We start from the raw sequence: 21,629 nt of genomic DNA on the forward strand, positions 1-21,629 counted from the left end.
AATAAAAAATAAAAAATAAGGGATTGTAAACTGACAAGGTCCTTGCAATCTGTGAGGTCAAACAAGGGTTGCCTCGCCTAAAAAAAATTAAAAAATAAAAATAAAAATTATTTGAGCTGTATACCTTTTATTTAAACACCAATAAATATTATTAGTTCTAAAATATAAAAAGGGCAAAAAAAAAAAACACAAAAAACTTGAACAGAATATTATTAAAAGAAGCTGCCCAATAGGAAAATAAATACATATGAAGGTGATCAAGTTCCGAAGTTATTAAAGAAAAGCAAACTGAACCACATAGATATATAGTTCCATTGCACAGGTCAACTGCAACTCTTGTATATTGCTGGTACCAGTACAGCTGGGTATAATCACTTTGGAAAACCATTTGTCACTATCTACTAAAGCTGAATATGTGCATACCCTAACACACACCCATTCCACTTCTAGGTACATAGTCATGTGTATATGTATATCCATGTTTACCAGATACATGCACAAATGATTATAGCAGCACTCTTTATAATAGTCACAAATTGGAAACCACTCAAATATTCATTAGCAATTCTTGGTATATCTGTAGTGGGAATACTTTATAGTAATAAGAATGAACAACTATACTTATAAATATACATAAATGTCACAAAGATAACATTGAGCTAAAGAAGCCAGTCATAAAAATATACATATTGTCAAATTCAAAAACAGTTAAAATGAGCCTATGATAGAAGCAAAGATAATGATTATGTTTGGAACTAGGTAATATCCTGGAAGACACAAAAAGCTTCTCTAGTGGACATGTCCTTCTAGCCATTTTTCAAGCCATACTCATATGATTTTTACATTTTTCTTTAGATATCTTATATGTTAATTAAAATAAAAATTAAAAATAAAATAAAACACGGAGGGTACATACTTGTACATCACTGTCATATTTTGATACTAGAAGGGAAGAGGATAACCTTTGCAGAAGAAAAATCTAGAGGCAGAGACATTCTTCTGACTGAAATTATGAAGATTTTTAAAAATGTGTTGTGTTGTTATTTTAACATAGTACTTTCTTGATAGAAATCGCTAGCAGAAGTGTCAGGAATACTGACGTTACAGGCCAGTGGACAAAGAACCATGTCGTTCAGAGATTTAATGATTTTCTGGTTGACAGTCCTATATATTATGTAAATATAGTATCCAGAGAGAGTTTAATATGTCTAAAATACTTAAATGATAGATTTTGATTAACTTTAAATAAAAGACAATAGTACAATTTTTAGTCAGAATGTTAATAGGATTCATTGGTGCTTGGAACAACTCCATAATGCTGTTATTGAGAATGCCATTAATAGCACTGAGAGTATTGGGGTGACGTGGTGAGCCAGGTGACATTTTGGAGTTGCTTTTTCCTTCTCTGCAGAGAGATACAGGATCAGTGCTCAGGGAGTATAATATGGTTTGGATTAAGAAGTCTAAATGCTGGGAAGAGAATCCAAATCTGAAATTTCCAAATGACAGCTTAGACACAGAGTGCCAAATTTTATTCCTCTCATGCTGTGCTACTGAAAGCCAAGAAAAACTAAAATTCAACAAAGAAACTTTTCATGCTATCTGTAGTGATCCAAACCAAGAAATCTGGTCAGGCTGGGGGCCATTAAACCAAGAGCTGCCTACTAACCCATGAGTCGCCATAAAGACAGACTCGACCACACCTCACTCATACACATGTCAGATGAACTGATTGTGCTTCATGACCATTCATCTGAAAAGAAAGGGGGCCAGGAGAAGGTGCTCATTTGACTTGCTATGTTTTTAGGATCATGATATTTTCATTAATTATGTGGGTGTAATTCGGTGTGTGTGCTAACACTTGAAAACATCTGAACCACATTAAAGGAAAAGTACAGGCTCCACACTGACTAAAATCACCAATATTGCCAATATATCCAGATTATTTTGTTAAAGGAATCAATAATGTATCTGAATAACTCCAAGCATCTGGATATTTGTAAATAGATGTAGGAACAACCTCATGTTTTGGAATTGTGTGCAATTGGTGACAGTGACAGATTAATTCTGATTATTATTCCTTGGGAAGATTGACCAAGAAACTGTAACATTATGACTTCATTATAATAACTTAAATTTTTATTGTGCTTTATATTTTTTAAGAATATAAAGTTTTCACATACATTATTTTATTTGCCCTATGTGGAACCGTTTTCAATTAAACAGAGCTTGTTTACTTGTTTGTTTTAAGAAGAGATGGTTGAACTGTGGTTATGTGGCTCTACCAAGTTCATAGTTAATTACATATAGATGAGAACATATTTTAATTAAAATCTATTCACTTCTCTTTCCGGCAACTCTGATACCATGGAATTAAGCATAATGTATGATGATTGTAAAATGCACACATCTATTGCAATTAAGAAAACACAATAACATATTTCGCTATGTTCTCACTTCCATGTTACCCCTCTTGAGATTAACAGTGTAAGGAATGTTTCATATACACAACAAAATAAGTTTTCTATAGAGCAGCTAACTTCTTATAGACTATTGAGCAGAAGGAAGCCCGTTAGTCACTTCTTAAGAAATGAGAAGACAAACTCAAAGAAGTTCTGTAACTCATTTGAAACCACATGGTAAACTCAGAGTTGTCACCAAAACTAGTTCAGTGACTAGGCACAGCTGAAAACAAAACAAAACAAAATCCTAATACGAGATTCTTTTTAGAAAATTTTTACTGATGATATGCCATGCTGACATTTTCCCAAGATAATTACAAACAATTTTAGTAAGATTTTAGGAAAAGTTTTGATATTTTCTGTTTCAACCCATATGGGCAGCCGCCTTGCAATAGTGATACAATTTTTTCTCCTCAGATAGAAGTCAGGACCAGAGGCAGCTTATCCTGAAAATAGCATTTGTTATAATAATTTGGGGATAAAATTTATTTTTTTTCTATGAATCTACCTGAATTGCTTTAGTTTCAATCATACGCCACAATGCTTGTTTTATAAACTTTGTACCCTTTCAATTTATGCAAACATTTTTACTTAAAATAAATTACCTCCCTGAGATATGAATTTGATTTTGGTGCATAAATAAGAAAAGTATAAAGACATATTTAAGCTTCAGAGGCAAGGTGATGTGAAGAGCAAAATTGTAAAAATGAAAAGTGTTTCTGTTTGCAAAGTAAAACTATATTTTACAGTGCTTTATCAAAACTCTACTTGCTGTAGATCAATGCTGTATTTTCCAGTACATATTTTATTGCTATATGTATGTATATATAATCTTTATACTCCTTCTCTACTCAGTTTAATTAGTTACTCTGATATTTATGGGTGAACATTATCAATCCAATACTAGTAACTGCATAATCTATAAAATACTATGACATGTTTTCAGGGCCATAAAATTAATTGATGTAAAATAAAAACATTTGTGTGGCTTAGCAAATATTTGTTAATCTAAGTGCAACCAACTAACTTGTTTTTTCTCATCTCTTTTCCAAAATGTATTGGTTTATTTTTCCACATCAAAATTGGCACAGGAAAAGCCACGCCCTGATTCTTCTTTTATTAACCACAAGAAACAAATTCTTTCTATAGACATCCATAGTTCTAGTGGGAGAAAATCACCGAATTATTATAAGGTGATATTTTTCTCCTTTCCAAACATGCTCACTGAAATACAGTTGAATAATGTGTGCTTATTTTAAATATGTATTAATATTTTAATTTATGTAAAGATATTTTTAGAGCTGTTTTATAAATGTTTGGTTTTAGATCTTAAAATTTTATAATTGAACTCATTTTTTTGAAAATAGAAAATCACGATATTTGCTGATTTTGTTTACATACTGAAGTATGCCTGTGGTGTATATGTGCATTTATATTAAAGTTTTAAATGCACAAAAGCTATTGCTATTGACATACAGGTGCATGTATATAAACTAATGCTATTTTTCATGCTTCCCTGCTTGATAGAACTAATATACTTATCTAATTCTCATCAACAATTTCAATTTCTGGCTACAGATTTTCATTTATTTTAATTTGATATGTTTCTTTTTCTAGATTATGATCTTGTCTCTTTTTTCTTTTTTAAAACTTTTACTTATTTACTAATTTCTTTCATAGCTCATAGATTTGTTAATTTGCCCATTTTATTATTAAAAAATTTTTTACATTGTATAAAAAGGGACTAAGGAGGCCTGCCCTTTCTGCCACAGTACATTACAAATCAGAACATGATACAATTTAAAACATTTCATCTGATATTATTTTGTCAAAATATAGATCATAGACTTTTTAAGTGACTTGGGCTTATTGCTTAATGTTTTCATATATGTGGAATAGTTCCTAATATCTAATTATTGGTAAATCAATAGATGTTTAGATCCTTATTAACTGCTACAAAAAGCAATTATTTAGTTCTGTGAGTCTCTCTTACATGGGTCAACCTTTCTATTGGTAAGCTTATTTTTAGCAGAGGTGAGCCAATGCAGTATTATTTTGTTCATCTACTTAAACACTAGTTAGTTTTCAACAGACACTGCATTAGTTGTACGTTTAGAAAAATAAAGAAATTTTTGAATATCATATATCAGCATTTTTTATTTCTGTTGGCATTTGCCAAGAATAAAAGACTAATTTAATGTAGACTGGCATTTTTATCTTGGGACCAAAAAAAAAATGAGCAATCTAAATGTGATGAAATTGTCAATGTATTTATGAATCTTTTAATATTAGCTGTTTACAAGTTATTTGTCAATTTTAACTGCATTTTCCACCCCCCTGAATTTATAAGTAACCAAGTTAGCATACTAAAATAAGTAACACTGCAGCCAAAAATGTCTACCATTTTCCTTTTTGTGTGTATTGCATTTATTTACCCATGGGATTTAATGAGACTATTGGAATTCTAACAGCCTTCTGTTGAGTGGGAATTAGCATATAAGAATTAGACCAAGTATGCTAAAATATGGATTACTCTAGTGATTTCTAAAACAGAGGATCCAATTTAGCCCTTTTGAAGACATTAAAAATTAATAAACAGAACTTGTGGTTTATCAGGTGAAACACTCTTACTGATTCATTCAGGTGAATTCAACCATACTATTGCAAAATACTTAAAAATAGGAAAATAATAGGTATATATAGACATATACCAACCACAGAGATTTGACATATTTTAGGTTGTAATATTTGTTTCAAATCATTTTTGCTCTAACAGATAAACATTGTTTAATACCCCTCCTACTTACCTCTATCTTGTCTCTCCGTTCCAAGAGATGTAACCATTATCCTCAAGCTGATGAATGTCTTTACGATTCATGTTTTAGAGGTAGACATCTCCATCGACATGTTTTTGCTGTTTTTAATACATTTGTAATTGACTTAATACTGCATATATAATTTTGTTCCTAGTTTTTTCACTAAAAATTATTTTTTGTGAGACTATATATACATATGTATGAAATTATATTACATACATAATACATATAGATCTAGTTGACTCATTTTAGAATTTAATTATTAACTTTTATTTAATTTATTTAATTATTTTATAAATAATTTATTCCCTAAATGATAACTATTTATGTAATTTCCAATTATTTACTAATGCAAACATACTATTAAAGGTGAATACTTTTCCAAGGTACTTACTTGGAATTAAAAAGTTTTGATGGTATGGTTTGTATATCTTTGTTCTTATCAGACTCAAAACATGAACTCCATATTTTGTTCAGGTTAAGAATTTAAAACACTCAGACTATTTTAGTGACTCTTATTGGGCAGGAAGAGGCACTGGATCATTTAAAATAAAACAATTATACAAAATTAAAAGCACTTCAAACATTTCAAAATAAATCTCTGTTTCTTTGTCAGGAATAAGAAGTTGACTAATTTGACACAGGGTAGATCTTCAGGGTTTCTTCCATAAGGCAAGTACTTTTAAGCTAGATTCACCCCGAAGTTGTTTCATTCCAAGCAATGAAGTGCCTTTTGCTTAAGATGTTGCTCCCAACTAGAACACTGGGAAGATCAAATTATCAGTCAAACAAGCAATCCATGAGAGAAGGATCAATAGAGATAAGTCTGGAAGGATGTCTTCCCACCAATAATGCTAGTAAGATGCCATTCTCTCTTTCAAGCTTATGATCTTCATCAATTTGTAAAGCTGATACCAGAAACATTTATTCATAGAATTCAGAAAAGACATGCATAACTTGCTTTATATTCTGGATCCATTTGAATCTTTCTGACTATCTCAAAAGTCAATGTCTTTATCCAGAAAATGTAGACAGCTCAGGTTGTCTACATTTCCATCATCTAATGTTAAACCACACAGTAGAAAGGACACTTATTAATCTTGTTGATTTGAAAGTTGTACATTGTTGAACACATCTCCCCCTGACTGTGTTATTCTTTAACTACCAGCACAGGCCAGGCCTTTGTGCAGGGCTTTCTCCCCAAATATTCTGTAGTTCAATGTCAAGAATGGTCACTTGCAACTCGGTGTTTTCTTTCCTTAAACACACCTAGAAAATGGTATAGACTAAAATTAAATTGTCTTAATTTGTCTATTTTAAGAGTTCTATTCTGGAAAGAGATGCAGAAGAAGAGTTTTATGTTTGAATCTGTTTCATGTATTAATCTTTCATGTATAACTGGCAGTATACGATATGAAACTCAAGACTCCCATTTGAAGGGACACTATATGGAACCCACAGCATGGAATCCACTTAGTAATAGATGATGCCTCCTGTCCGATCCTTCTACCTCCAGTTTCTTCTATTTCATCTCTCACCTTTTGCCAGGATTCTCTTTAAAGCAGAAACATAATTATGCCATACCCTCACTTAAAAACTGTTGATAGTCCTGCAATTCACTAATCTGGTTCTAACCTATGACAGAAACTGAAACGCCCGTTCCTTTCATTTTCCACCCACCTCCCTTTACTCTAAATTCCATTCAGAACATTAAGCTTTGAATTATTTATAAAGCCCTGTGTGACACATGCTTTCTCAAAACCTCTATGTCTTTAGATGTATTCTTTCTCCCGTCTGGAAATCCCCTGTGTTCTTCTCTCTGTCCAGAAACTCCCTTCTAATCATGTAATGTAATGTATGTAAGAGTCAGCTCTGATATCACCTTTTCTGTGAAGATTTCTTGGTAGCTTTCTGAATGTAGAATCCCTCTCCATCTTTACTTGAAAAAATATTAATTTAAAAAAGGTTTATGGTAACATTCGGCATATATGTTTTTTAACCCCAAGATTCTGAGCTCCAAAGACAGTTTATTTAACAAAACATAATTTTAAAACATTAAGAAGTGGCGATTATATCTAATTTGTCTCAACGAGTTAGAGGTGTTCAATAGATACATGCTCAATGTAATGCAATCTCTATTGTTTAATACATGTTTTATGTTCATTAAACAAATATTTATGGAATATACACCATATGCTGGTTTGTGTCCTGCTTGATCGAAATATAATTTTGAGTTACTACCCCCCAAAAATGAATTGAGGAGTTTGTAACTCCCCCAAAATTGTTGCCTGTTCTTTGGATCTCTGAAACATCTCTAAGTCCATAAGCAGAAGATATAGTAAAACTAAGAGGCCTCTCTTGAAATTGAACCAATGACAAACACCTAATTTGGAAGAGTAACAATATTTTCATGTATAAGGTGTGAATGCATGTAATTTACAAAGTGATGATCTAATTTACCTTCTGAGCTCAAGGAGAATGTCTTGAATTGAAAACATTTTGAGAGTAACTGTAGCCCTAGTAAACTGGATCCCAGGCATTGAAGATGGAGCATTGCTTGAGCTATTACCTTTCGCCTCATACTATAATTTATTCTTGCCCTTTCCAGGATTTCCAAATACCACACAAACATTATATTTATGACAGCAAAAGCTGCAGCTAACATTCTCCAAACACTTGTACCATAGATCCTTCCACTCTCAGAAAGAAAAAAAAAAACTTTCAAATCATGTTCCCCTTGGACAGACTACAAAGACCTCGTCACAGCTCTCTTGTCATTTTTCTCTTTTTGAGAAATATAATTTTAAACTACTTTTGAATTATGTGAGAGGAGACAGTATATATTTTCTACTTTAAAAGCAATTTAAGGTGGAGTTCTCTGGTGCAAAGGCAATTCAAAAATAGCTGAAGCTTGAGTTGAAACTCCCCCTTGTCTGATGTATATTGAATAGAGTTATTAGCAATCAGAGCTGTTTTCAAATGCTCAGTGCAAAATTGCAGAAGTGTTTTGGTTTATAAATGCTGTGCAGGAAGTGGAAGTTTCAGATCGAAGGTACCATTTGTTCAGTTAGAATTCTGAAGAGTGATGAGCCATTGGGTGCCATTTTAATCATTTGACTCTTTACAAATTAAAAAAAAAAGGCAGATATTAAATATTTCATATTAAAAATAGAAATAAGAATATCTTGATACTTCATGTGAAGTGTCATTCTATTATCTTACTTGAAATTCACTAAAATGCACCCCTAGGTGTTGGAGATATATTAGCATAATATTAAGATCAGGAGCTTCAAATTTAGGGAGCGTTTGCATCAAATTCTGTCCTCAACCTTTTTCTATTACTGTGGGCATATTCCTTAACTTATTATGCTTGCTCAGCTTACTTGTCTATGAAATATCTGTATGTCAGTCATCATACCTAACTTACTAGGTTGATGGAAGTGCTCCGTTTTCATATAGAATACTCTTCCACCCCAAAATTAATTTACAGTTTTTCAGATAATTATGTCCCTTGCACATTAGAATTGAGATTCACAGGGATGATTAGAAATATTTTGAAAGTTGTTCTTTGTTTCATAAAGTAATTAGTAATCAAGCTTTAAATTTATATACTGCATAGAGAAGCATATCACTGCAGAATTACATACATTGAATTTTTGCCAAAGTCCCCAACCAGAGACATGTTAGCGTAGCTCATATGAGTAATTCTGCACATATCTTTAAGATGCAGTGAGTTCTTAAGGGGCAAGACAAAATTACTCTATGCAAATGTCAAGGTGGCTTTATCCTGACAGATGGCATAAGAATAAAATATTAGTGTTTAAAGTCTAAGGTATTTTTAAGAAAGGGAAGCATGATGCTGTATCACCCTGGGAAAAACTGAAGTTATATGCATAAGATAAGGAAAATTATATTTAATTAGAACTAAAAGCACACATATACCTACATTAAGGCAGCAGGACAGGTATTAGGTAAATGAATGGCTACATATATAAATGGGTGGAAATAAATGGATTTCATTGATCTCTAATCAGAGAAACTTCCAGAACTTTCTGTCAGTCTGGAAGGCATAGCTGAGACATATCTTCTGATGGTGCACCTAAAATATATTGTTTAAGAAAACATGTTTATCAATTCTGTCACTCTATTTAAACTTCTTTTAAGGTCTATGTGAGACAAAAGACCAGAAGAATGCTAATTTTTTAAAAATTAGAAAAAAATGTTAATTGGGAAAAATTTCAACATCATGATATCTATGCAAACACAAAGTAGTTTAAATTTTTTTTAAAGTATGACATAGTGCTACTTTTTGGACTTCTGTGTCATAATTTAAAAGATCTGAAACTTGTTAAGACATCATCTCAATTGCAAAGTGAACTTTGAGTCAATATTACCCTGTATCGGCAGAGAAAAAGAATATCACTGTGATTTCCTTGAGGAACACTGCTTTGTGTATAGTAGAGATGACTCTCTGGATACCAAGCCCTCCACTTCTTCTCAGACCACAGATAGATCATATTCCCCAGTGGTATTTGCTCTTCCTTTGGCCACATGCCTGAACTCTGGGCAATGGAAGATAGGTGGAACTGATACGAACCACCTCCCAAACGAGATCAAGAGAAATATTCTTGCTCGATATTCCTTGTCACTTTTTGGGAGAAAAAAAAAAAAATCTTCCTATGATTTTAAATGAATTTGTGTTGAATCTACAGATCAAATTTGGGAAAGTTATCAGCTTAACAGTATGAATCTTTCAATTTGCATTTAGGTCTTATTTAATTTTTCACCACACTGTTTATTTTTTATATGTAATGTTAACTATAATAGGCCTTATATTCTTTTAATAAAACTATCCCTAAGTACTTTATGCTTTTTGATGCTATTATAAGTAGATTTTTAATTTTTTTCCCAGTTGCTCATTACCAGTACTTAGAGATATAATTATTTTTATTGACTTTATATCTGTGATCTCATTAAATAATCACATGTAAGTTATAGATTTTTATATGTGCCATTGAATTTTCCTGTAAATAATCATGCCAACTGTACCTGAAGAGTTTGACTTTTTCTTTTCAATGTTTACACTTTTTCTTGCCTTATTACTTTAGATATTTTCTCCTGCACAGCATTAAGCAGAAATAGTGAAGGAAGAAATTTTTGCCTTTTTCCCCAAATTTGGGTGAGATGTGTTCAATGTTTCACCATAATGCATATTCGCTGTTGGCTCCTTGTGGATGTCCTTCATTAGATAGACAAAAGTGTCTTTTTATACCTTGCTTGCTGAAATTTTGTGTATGATTTCTTTGCATCTATTTAGATGATCATTTAAGTTCTGATTTTTTTAACATTAAATCACTTTTACATTTCTGGCATAAGTTCTGCTTGTTCATGATGTAATAACTACTTATATATTGATGATTGGATTTGTTAGTATTTTGAGAAATGTTTTCATCTATGTACACAAGACATAGAGATTTGTTATTTTATTTTCTCAAAGTATGCTTATCAGATTTTGATCTGAAGTTTATTCAATCCTCTTTAAAACAGTAGGAAAATTTTTTTAATCTATTTTCTGGTAGAGTTTGATAGTAACTCAAGACGCAATCTGAAAAAGCTTTCACCTGGCAAAGATGGGACAATTTGAACACCAAAGAGCATAATAATTATAATGGATTAAAACTCATTATATGAGTTAAACATTATTGGTAAATTTTAGAGATAGAAAACTATATTATTTTGAAGTAATTTTTTAAAGAAACAGGAATAAAAAATTTAAGTTGTCTTTTCTATATGACCTCATGTAAACAAATAATGGAAGAGAAGAAATTTATCTTACTATAAATTTTTTAGCTAATAAACAAAAGACATGAGAGAATTAGTATATCCACATTTTCTAACACCCTAATAAGTCTAGCCAAAACTCATCAATGGCTGATAACATCTCAAAAAGAAGTTATCACACACACAAATAAACTCACAGAAAATATATAACATTCCAACTTATATTTCATGGTGACTACTTGTGATGTAGTTTTACCAGAATAAATTTGAACCTCAATCTTCCTAAGACTCTTAACTTTCAATTTATAGAAAATACATGAAATAGAGAATGATATTAAACTATATTAAAGTATATGATCAGCAGTATTCACAATGAGCAGCTCTACAGGAAAAACAACCTGATTTCATCAACCAAAAAGAAAAAAGAAAAAAAAGTTAAAGAGTAATATTTATATTTAGAGATGCTCAAGAGATATATCATTCATTGAAATGCTTAATACTGTTTGGACTCCAAATTACAACTATATAAACCATACATACATACATACATACATACATACATACATACATGCATACATACGTATGTATACATGCATACATAATATGCATGCATATTGCTTATTTCTACTTTTAATGTTTGTAAATTTCCATAATAACACTTCAAAGTAAAAGGAAACTAAATGAGAAAACTAGATAATACATTCTTTCTAATACAATTAAATATGCATTCCATGGCACTACCTATGAAATTTGTGCCAAATTGATAAATCTGATTTCAACACAACCTTTGACTGTAACTTCCAATTTAAACCAAATGCCAAAGCTAAGGAACAAATTAAACAGCAATAAGAGAGCACAATAAAACAAATCCAAAATGTGAAATTATTATGGTAAACTAAATATAAATTAATATAAGGAAAAATGGAAAGGAAACTGTTCTAGAGTAGAAGAGTTTAAAAAGCATCCAAGTAAAATCTATGCACACCAGTTAGATCCTTACTAGGATAATCAAATGGTGAAAAAGATGTGGGGTCGAGGCAATTGATCATATCCTAGATAATGATGATCTTAAAAATGCTGTATTAATTTTGTTAGATGTTTTAATGGTATCATGATCATGTAAAAATATATTTTAAGTGTAATTTTCTAACATATGATTTTCATTGGGTGTGATAACAATATTGTCGCCATTTAAGAAAATTTTATTTTTTTGAGATATATTCTGCAGTATTTAAGAATGAATTATTTAGAGATTATTTTAAAATATCATTTCAGCAAAGAAAACATAAAAGATGAAGCAAATATGACAAAATATTGATAATTCTTTAATCTCAGGTTGGGGTTCATTATAATATTCTATATATTTATAGACATTTGAAAAACTTATAATAAAAAGCTTTGTTATAAAAGTGATATTAATAAAATGCCTTTGCAGAATCTCATCTACCATCAGTAGCATCTAGATGATTAAAGTTTATTAAAAATGACTGTATATTTATTTAAAATGATCTGGCAATATATTTATTAAGAAATATTTTGCTATTTAGATTAATGAAGTACATGTGCATTCTTGAAAGTTGTAAGAGGTAAGATTTTTAGATTGCCATCTCATTTAATTCATTCAACTATCTAACAATCCTGAACAGTTAAGGATTGACTTTAATAAATATCCAAGATTAATAAATTACTCTTGAAATATAAACAAAACAAAATTATGTATAGGCATCTATTATCATTGCATACTAGGCACGACTTTTCATTAAATTATTGTTTTTTTCTTAATGTATACAATGAAGAATTTTCATTGTTTATTTATGGCTTTAAGAGAAAAATTAAAAAACATATAAAATTCAAGGTACCCTGACTCATGTAGTAATTACAGATACACAGTAAAAGAAAGTCATCGTGCTAAGATTTCTTGGAAAAGAAGGTAAAGTTATGATTGCGGCATCTTTGATAGCTGAAAATCAATATAATAAATTACATACTTTATATCCACATATAAATGCATTAGCTACATTCTGATCATTCCTCACGTTCTTATAAATTTCTGTAATGTAAGTTGTTTATGTTCCTCTGTAAACAAATATTTTGCAGATAGCTAGGTTTTTTACTTTAGCACATAGTTAACTTTAATTTTTTACATGCTATAAATTTACATCTAAATCATTCCTCATTTATAAAGCTCTAGTCACATTCAAAATTAATTGGAAACTTGAAATTTCTCCTAAAACTCATACCATATAAAGGTCAGTGAAGAGGTAATAATAATTATTGAAAAATAAAATAGGATACACAGTGAAGATCTTAATAAACTACTTTACCTAGAGCTGTTTTATTACAAATATATTTTAAAACTGTAAGTTCAGAATAAATATGTCCGATTATTTAAAGAAATCTCTAGATAGAGCAAGAAACAGCTAGGGTTGTTAATATGCGGCCTTAAACTACTCAGATTTATTGATGGTGACAGCAACTTTGGGATTCAAATGGAGACAAAATTACATAGAAAAGGAGAGCCATAGAGAGAGAAAATATATTCTTATTTGAAATAAATCATCTTAAGTACAAGAAGTTAGCTTAGTTCCTTCTTCTTATCAAATTGTTCTTAATGGATTGGGGTTTTAAACCCAAATTTTCCATCACTGCTGAGCTTGTGAATGCATCTGTCATCCTTGACCCTTCCTAGACATGGATTCTTTGAGTGTCCTGAGTCTTACTTCTGAGTCTGCTTCATGGAGTGAACATATAATTTCTCTTCCAAACCAGAACATATTAGAGAGTGAAAGGAAGAACTTTGAATAATTGCACTGGGATAATAAGCATCATGGAAACTGCCCCAGGCAAATAGGTACATGTGCTTACCCTCCACACGACCCCTCTATTCTGAATCATATAAGATCAGTGCCTCACATGGCATGGTTGTTTGATCTCCAGTACCAGAGCATGAGTGTGGGACAAAGATCTTTAGTAAAAAATCATCTGAATCCTAAGAAATCTGTCAGGTGGTCATCAAGATGCAGAGTTAACAGGACACTGGACACAGAGGAAACACAATAGAGCACACAGATCTTGTTTTCAGATTTCTTGCATATTCCTATCCGCAATTCAGCTTGCATTCTGATGAATATAAACTCTTCCCTCTCGTCCGTCTCTCTTTCTTCAATATTCAATATGAAGTCTTCTTCCCCAAATGAGAAAAAGCTAACATGAGCATGAGTCTGTTCCCTGAATTCTCTAACTAGATATTTTTTCTTGAACCTCTTTTTTTTCTTTTGTAGTAAATGAATGGCATCAGCCTTCTTTCCTATGTTTTCTTGCTAACTACAGAAAGGTCTGTCTAAATTGAGCAGTCAAGCTCTTAGCCGCATGTGTCTATTGAACTTGAAATTGTCTTGTCAAAATTGAGATAGAGTCCAACTGTTAAATACATACTGGATTTGCAAGACTTGGTATAGAAAACATAAATACCTCGATAGCATTTTGATTATATTTCCAAATGATATGTTGGATATATGTAATTAAATATGATATGTTATTAAAATTCATGAACTTTTATTGTTACTTTTTAAAGACTATTACAAAATTTTGAATTACATATGTAGTCATACTTTTAGCTCACATTAGGTTTCTATTATATGATTCTGGTAAGATTTGCTCTACCTTCTATTAACAATATTAATAAGTGCCTTGCCTTTTTCTGTCTTTTACTTTATATCTTATTGCTTCAGAAAGCACTGTAGGAGATTATGCTTCCCAATCCACATTTTCCTTTTGCAGCCTATGGAAAAATTTTGCCATACAATGACAATATTCTGATATTCTCGAACCTTCTATAGAGTGTCGGTGAGACTTTCAAAACAAGACCCAATGCTTTCTTGTGGTTCTGTCTACTAAACACATTCTCGATAGGTTTTCTGCAGAGTCTAACACCTAACACAGCCACCGGCACTACCTGCTATTAGTACAGCATACCATAAGATCAGCAGAGAGTAGTCTGTGGAATAAAGCTACAGTTTTATATAAATGTGGAGAAAGTATTACATGTAACTTTCGATTGCTATTAAACCACACACTATTCTTCTTGATTGAAATTATAAGATGCATAGTACACCAGCGACCCACATTTTTAGATCATGTCAGCCAAAAATGTCTCTTCGATTGTAGTTTTTTTCTTCATTCTCACTCTCTTCCATTTTCAATGTCAAAAGAATATTTCCCTGCTCTAAGAGAATATAATAGTTGTCCTCTATTTACTAAGTATAAGCAGTTATAATTTTATAGCTCATACTCTGCATCCTATATGTTATATGAGATATATATGTTATGTATATATGTATGTGCATATATGTGTGTGTGTATATACATACATATATATATACATATTAACTAAGTCCTTTTCATCTACCGTTCTCATTCGATTATTCACTAAAAGCTTCTTTCACAGCATTACACGCTTTGGGATGACCATTAATTGAAGTCAAAGAAATAAATTATCATCAGAGATAATCTGACAGTTATTTAATGTAACTCCATCTTTACTGAATATATTAGTACATGTCTCACACACTATATATTCATAAAATTCAGAAGAAAAATAAACCTCTGTTCTGATTTATGGATGGAAAATAGACTTCTGAATTTACTACTCATTACCAATAACTAAAATAATTTTAAAACCCTGTTAATTCTTCATTCTGCTTACAATAGTTTTTGGCCAATTTAATTAATCTCAGAAAATACAATTTTATAAACATGGCTCAGAAGAAATGAATCATTGAAATCATTCCCCCACAAAAAAGGAACTGTGCAGAGATGGCTCTGAATAAATGCTCAGCGTTATCTTCTCCATGTAACTCATTTCTTGGTTCCATTGTCTGTTCTTAAGAAAGCTGAAAATATCATTCAGAAAATTGCTGATGGCTTGGAAGATGGGAAATCTCAAAATATGTTCTGAAGCCCAAATTCTGTATAACAATGGAATGACAAAAAGATACACATGGAATGAGTCCATATGTAGAGCTTGTTCAGCTGCCCTTTTAAGCTATGTAATTCTCCCGTGTGAATTTATTTCACATGTTTATGTATTAAAAATATTTATTAAGCAGGATATTCTGATTGGGATTTGGCACAAAGATGAATTAAAAAATGTATGGAACATCCTTTATGACCCGGTGCCCTAATATGTATGATTTGACCTGTCTCAACAATCGACAGCACAAGATAAAGTGTTATATGTACAGGTCAGGGTGCTACAGGATTTCAGAAAGCAGAGATATTTAAAATTTATGAATTATCAGAGTAGATTGTTTTTCCTCTTAGCAATGATAAATGAGAAGTAGGAACTTTGATGGACACAATAAAATGTCCTCCAGCTTCTGCAAATATATAACTATGAAACAAAAACACTATTTTTTGGCTTTCCAACTGAACAATTTTTTAAAAAGTTTTTAAAGGATTTAACAAACTTTGTTATGACAGAGGTGATATATGCAGAATGACAGCAGAAGCCTGCTTTCCAGTATTGGCTTTGTTTTTATATTCTTACCATTGTGAATAAAAAGCAAAATATAACTTGAGCAAACTTAGCAGATGATCTGCAAATCTATGGTGCTATTTCTTTACAAGGAATACCACATACCTATATCAAGAGAAACATTTATTATCTGGACATTTTTTGAGGCTGCAATTAATATTTTACTATTTCCTTCAGAAACAACCTTAAGAGCATAAAATACATCATTTACACTCTGCTATAATGAATTGTCATTTACAACTTCATGAGGACCAAAGCGAATGGGGATATGTTTGGAGAAGGGACAAGAGACACTAAATTCATGTAACACAAGAGAGGGAATTCATAAAGCTTCTTTTCATCCCTCCTTTACACCAGTTATTTTGACATTAAGCAGACAAAACATTTACACCTGATATAGTAAGGTATATTTAACCTCCCGTTTGCACTATACTCTACCACCTCTGTTGTATTGAATTCAGTTCAGTGGGCAAGTGGTTCTTCCAAAGCTAAACCATTTATAGCCTCAAGGACTCAAACTAAAGATGTCTGATTAACCACAAAAACAGTGGATATGTAGACAGTGGTCTAATCCATAGGTCAAGATATCAGATCAAACCAAAAACCATACTGAATATATGCAGAGTAAAGAATGATGAGATCTGCCAGTGAGGCTAGATTATGACTGAAAGAAGACTATTTGGTTAGAGCCAGTTCTTCTCAGTTTTTTGTTTTGTTTTGGTTTGGTTTGGTTTGGTTTGATTTGTTTTTGGGGTGTTTTTTTTTTTTTTTATGACCAGACTTTTAAAATGGACCCCATAGCTTAATTAATCCAGGCTCTGACAAGGTAAATTCTTAGATGAAGAAAATAAAAGTGATTGTAAAGAAAATATTATTATAATAATTTTTTTTACTGAGAGCTGCAGTTTGAATCACCAAAGAGAAAACATCAAAATTAGAACTGAGAATGCCTAGAGTAGATGATGATGTTAGAGTTTCTCTTAATTTATGTAACAGACACAAAGGAACAAGGATATTTTTTGCTGTATTTTATTCTTTTGGCCTAATCCTATTCTTGTGTTTGACTATTTAGGCAGAATGCACTGATGCAGTGTGGGCATAAATGACATGCTTTTATAGGTCCTTTCCGGGTCCCTTGAGAAACTATTTTTCTTGTCAGAAGTTCAACCTTGAAAAATGAAACAAATTCTGGAATATGATGGCTAGATTCCACTGTATGTTGAACGTTTCATTAACCATAATACAAAATTATTTATGAGAAATTCAACTAAATGCAGGTTTTCCCCTCAAATATAGTTTAATTAATTAAAGACAAAATAAAAATACCACATTTAAAAATAGGGTAAAATTTGTATTTGAGTGTGAAATGCTCATTTAAATAATCTATTGCAGAAGCACAGGTTAGGACAATTATTACTCTTTTTCCTTTAAGAAATGACACAAGATAATATAACCTCTTAATTACATGGAAATGGAGTCTATATGTCTCAATACAAATGCTGTTTTGTTTATGTTTAATTTTTGTCAACCATCACAAAACCTTATTGCATATAGTTACAGATGTGATATGAATGCCAAGTAGAGTTAGTGAAAACTCTATAACTTTTATGTGTATCTCTAAAGAGATGATGCTATTGGAGAGGCAGTGTGATATATTAAATGTGCTCTGAATTAGAAGTCAAATAACTTACGTTCTGATTTTGTCATTCATCATTTAAGAGCTTAAAAAAAAATTGCCCACAATCTCAGACTTAGAAAATAAAGAAACTAAGTTATATCATCTCAAAAATAACTTTTCTCTCTATATATTCTGATTTACATTTTTTGTGAAATCCATTCTTTTAAATAACCCTTATGAGTACCTGCCATATTTTGGCCACTCGTCCTTGTTGTCAAAAAAAAAAAAAAAAAAATCATGAATTAGTCCAACAAGTCCTTGCTTTCATATATAGAAACAAATGAGAATCTACAAAGTAACAGTGTGTGTTATGAAGAAAGCAAACTGTGGAGCTATGCAAAAGAATATCTATGGGGTTACTTAAGGTTAAATCATCTTGAAAGACCACCCAGGGAGTGATACTTAGAGTCAGTGCTGAATGACAGAAAAGAAAATACGGGAGAAGAGAATTTCAAGCAAAGGATCAACAAGTGTAAGAACTGAATATGAAAAAGAGAAAAGCAAAAATACCTTAGTGGACCTGTAACCTTGTTTTCCAATGGCCTTGAGGTCATATAAGGGAAAACTCATTAGTCATGATAGCTAGGGAGCTGGCGTTGTGGGCTCTACTAAGGGTTGGGGTAGGAGACAGTTGATCATTGCATCAGGTTCTAATGTCAGTCATGGCATCGTTCTGTCTGGTTTTGAGGGGTGTGGCTGGTAGGATTGTTCTACCTTCAGAGGTCTGGAGATGAAACACAACTGTGGTCAAAATGTTATCTATAGTTTGACTAAAACTCTGTTTCTGTGCTCAACAGACCTGAGGCTTTGTTCCTAAGACTGTTTGATGCTGACCAGAATCTGATGTCCTAAGGGCCTCATGATTAAGGGAGTGGATGTGCAGAACCTGCAAAGGTGGGAGGATAAGAAAAAGAAAAGAAGCGAGTGAGTCATGGGGCTAGTAAACTAGACAAGGCTAGTTTGAATCAAAAAGAAAGAAGAGAGAAAATGTCAATTCGAAGAAGTGAAGTTTTTGTAGTTACAGTAAGAAAGTTCTTAGTTTCATCATCGATCCCTTCTTTAAGTGACATACACATCAATGTTCTTTTCTATAAATTGAGCTTGAACTAGATGTTGCCAAAGGTCCCTTGCATGAGTTTCTATGAGTCTATTTCGGTTGTGTTTATTAGCTTAAATTATCTTTTCCAGAAATTACTTATTGAAACTTCAAAGCCATAGGAAACCTTCCTCTCTGCTTTTACGGTGCCTTGTATACAGTTCTATCATATCTATTACCACACAGTATTGTAATTATCCATTTACTTGTGAAATGCTACCATTAACCTATGAGTTCATGGGACCAAGGATTTTGGAGACTAGCAAATAGATTATTTATTTTGAATAAATAATCTCTTAGTGATTACGTATGCAATGGGATTGAGCTCCAAAACATAAATGACATCAAAATTACAGATAATTCTGTTTTGACCAGAATTTTCTCTCTTCTATGAAACATCTGCAATGTGCTACAATACTACAAGACCTTTAACAAAAGCAGATGTCGTGAAGTTAGATGAAGCCATCATTCAGACATGTGGAATGTCCAAAACTCTCTGTCACTTTTTGGCAACTGGGACCATATGTCTGCTCTGATATTTTGACTCAGAGACATAGACTATTTTCAGCAGGGATGTATTATAAATAGTTTGTCTAAATCTCGAAGTTGTAAAGAATATTTTAACTAATTTTTAGGTCAAACATGAATAACTACCAGTTCTATTATTCTACTTCTGGCTTTTATCACGTTGGCAGAAAATGTGTATTAGATTATATTAAGCTTTAATATTAGAAAAACTTTTATAACTTTCATGTGGATATCATATTTTTGGGGTGGTAAAGTATGTTAAATTTGGAGATATTCCAACTGGGGCCAAAGTAATCTTTTTAAATAGTATAATACGGTTTTACTAATGACTAAATAGTAGTCATAAATATAACTGTTCAAGTAAAATGCTATCAAACTAACACTTCATGATTACATTTGAGAAAATATCAGATTTCAGGAGAATATTACCAGTTTTGTCTATATGTACACCAAAGTAAATCTCATCACATAAATATTCTATTACAGCAAAAGAGCAGACAAGTAGAGTAATCCTTCTAATGATGCAGAAATTACTGACAAACGACAATTGAATTTCAAATTACTGACATGATAGGAGCAAACCTACCCTGTCAGAGGCAGCAAGACCATCTATCGCTCATGTAAGATATATCTTACAACCAAGGAAATAGACAGAGGTGTGAATACTGAAAAGCTTTGGCAAATAATAACATGGAAGGAAAGACCCATGAGCATACCTTCATAAGAAAAGAATAATTTCAGGAAATTTTGTGAAGCTACGAAGAGACTTAGAGACATGTCAGACATTGTATGAAAGAGATAAAATAAGTCCTTGAAAAAAATAATTATTAAATTTCCTCTGAAGAGTACTGTTTTCTTTTACCTCCCTGCCTTTTCTATTTTCTTCTATCTTTTTTCCCCCATGTTCCTTTTCATCACAAAAATTCTTGAATTCAGAGTACTAAGGTTATCTTCTCAAGTCTTTGACTTTAAACTCCTCAGATTGATATTCTCTTTTCATAAGATAATTAATGGTTTCTATTATGAGCATTTGAACAATCACATGTGATTCATTTCTCTTTCAGATAAAACATCTTAAATAAATGTAAATAATGTATCTTGAAATGAAAATCTTCTAAGGGAGTCAATTTCCTACATTCATTTCTGCCTTTAAATATCTAGTTGAACTGTATATGTTCAATGTCATTAAGTCAAAAAATACAGAATCTAGAGTAATATTATAATCTAGAACTCAATAACACAAAATATTTTTGAACTTTGATATAAAATGTTTTGAATTATTGCATTCTATCTTAGAACTTTGACCAAAATACTAGAACCTCAGGGGTGTTTGCAAAAGTACTCAAGTTCTATTCAAAACAGTTAAAATATGATATGTTCCTCACTACCAAAAGAATTAATGTGAATGGGTTTTTCCAATAGTATATCTATTCTTGTTTCTCTTCTACATTAAACTGTTCATTTAGCTTCACTGCTATGCAGAAGATGAATTCCAAACTATGTGTATGACCTACCAGGCCTTCTATATTTTAACATCTGGCTACTTTTGTATTAATATCTCATTTTTTCCCCTATAATCAGACCCACCTTTACAAGGAGATGTGCCTTCAATATACATTTTAGCTTAATATAAAAGGCTAGGTATTAACATCAATATTCAAGATAAACCAAGGCAGAAGCTAAATATCAGCATCATGGATAGAATCAATTTCTGGTTTACCAAATAAACCTG

The sequence above is a fragment of the Pteropus alecto genome, unplaced genomic scaffold (genome assembly GCF_000325575.1).
Source record: "Pteropus alecto unplaced genomic scaffold, ASM32557v1 scaffold8, whole genome shotgun sequence".
Lineage (NCBI taxonomy): Eukaryota > Metazoa > Chordata > Mammalia > Chiroptera > Pteropodidae > Pteropus > Pteropus alecto.